This window comes from Mandrillus leucophaeus, unplaced genomic scaffold (assembly GCF_000951045.1).
Source record: "Mandrillus leucophaeus isolate KB7577 unplaced genomic scaffold, Mleu.le_1.0 Scaffold144, whole genome shotgun sequence".
Lineage (NCBI taxonomy): Eukaryota > Metazoa > Chordata > Mammalia > Primates > Cercopithecidae > Mandrillus > Mandrillus leucophaeus.
The window spans coordinates 3,869,684-3,871,613 of record NW_012101410.1 but is presented as its reverse complement, the minus strand read 5'-3'; the positions used below and the strand labels follow the sequence as shown (position 1 = coordinate 3,871,613).

The 1,930-nt window shown below is 42.3% G+C and overlaps 1 protein-coding gene and 1 pseudogene across 3 annotated transcripts in view; both read left to right on the top strand.

Moving 5' to 3' along the window:
* Positions 1-905, top strand: part of LOC105535293 — a 4,803-nt pseudogene extending 3,898 nt beyond the window's left edge.
* Positions 1-1,930, top strand: part of FOXN3 (forkhead box N3) — a 520,915-nt gene that overhangs the window by 373,310 nt on the left and 145,675 nt on the right. The gene's annotated exons all lie outside the window — the stretch shown is intronic.

The following is a 1,930-nucleotide window of genomic DNA, read 5'->3' as shown; positions in this document are numbered from 1 at the left end:
ATTTACAGGGTGTGGATTGGGTGAGGTCATGTGAACATTTGGAGTGAGTTTCAAGCATGCATCAAGGAGCACCACACCGCGGGCCTCTTGTGGAGCAGAACGGGTCCTGCAGCGCCCACATCAGCGCTTTCTGTTCTCTCCTGAGGGCCTGACCTTTCTCCACATCCTCCTCCTCCACCTCCTCCAGGACCCCTCCACTTTTTGAGAATGAAGACACAAAAGAAAAGTCCTCTCCTTCATGCTCAGCTTTATTTGCCCGGCTTAACCAAGGAGAAGCCTAACCTGGCAGAACCAGGGCTCTGGCATGTCACAGATGACCAGAAGGTCTATACAAGAATCCCAGCCTGCAGGCTCACGGAGGGCAAACTGCATCTCTCCCCAGAAGCCACACTCCAAGTCCCACATCTCCCAAACCTCATCCTTCCCAGACACATGCACTCGTGTTCAAGTTGGAAGGAAGTAAATGGAGAGCAGAGTACCAAGAAGACAGGAATGACCTTGTGATTTCAGAGACTGAGCTGAAACATGCCGCTTACATTTTCAAATGTGAAAAATCAACTCTCCCGATGAAAGGGAAAGTAAACTCCACTCCAGTGGATAACCGTAAGAAGTTTGGTCGGGTGTTTGATAGTGTGATGGGCATTGTGGAAGCGACCAACTCCAAGGACATTCAAATCCAGGTAATGGGGAGAGTACCAGCAATTTCCACTAATAAGACCGAAGGTTGCCATACATACCTAACTCGGGGAAGATGCATCAGACTGTGAGACTGTGAGCATCACATCATCCAAAATGAATATACTTATTCGTCAGGGTGGTAATGACAGAGAATTTCCTGTCCCTGAGCAGTTAGACAGCATGGGATGGATCCATTGGTCAGTGAACCTGCAGAAATGATGGGCTAACCTCCCGAGAGACCCAGCCCGCTCACCTGAGTCCCTCCATCAAACAAGCAGCAGTGAAGAGCTGGAAGTTGCAGTAGCACCTACCACCGTAGTTTTGGCCTCCAACAACTCCGTGCTATAGACACAGCATCGTTTCTGGTACGCCGTCGTGGGCATTTGGAAATACTTAACGTTTCTTCACAATTTGCCTTTGCGCATGTGATTTTAGTTCCACATGGTGACTTGTGAACATTATGGATTTAAAGAGGAAAAAAAGAAATCTGTTCACCTCATATTACGAACATAGTAACTGATAGGTAAAAATACTACACGAATCAGTTTTCCATGTATGTTTAATTGCTTGTTGAAAAAAAGATGTACATGTTTATCTTCTAGACAATTTCAATATGATGTAGTAGTAGTAGTGCGCCCTGAGAAATGTACGATTTTTTTCTTATTATGACCACATGTTCACCTTTGGCAGTGTGGATATGCTGTCAGCAGGAGTACATATTTCAGCCCACGCTTTTAAAACATGTAAGAACATTCCATATTAAGGACCAAATTCAGTTTCTTGGTCCTTGAAAGACCTATATTCTTTATAGTTACTAAAAACCAAAAGTATAAATTCTAATTCTTCATCTTATATGTTTTTCTATTGTGTCATTTGAAAACTTCTCTACATAACAGATTTTTATGTCAACAGATTGATGGGAGGAAACAATGTTTTTGCTATATAATACCTCGCAATGTTGCCCAAAAATCAAGCTCAGTGTCTGTTTTCCAATTTTGAGCATGTTAAATATCAGATGCCTTCTAAATGGGGTCTTTAATGTTTTATTATAGTCTAATTTTTTATTTTCTGCCTGCCAGACTTGCTAACCAGTCACAAAAATGAACATGAGAAAAGCCATAGATGTATTACTTCTCCTAAAGCCTAAGGAATTATTTGTTAGTTTGGCTTTCTGCTCTGATTTTGTAGTCTTGATAGTATATGCTTTTCCTTTCCTTTCCTTTCCCTTTCCCTTTTCCTTTTCCTTTCCTTT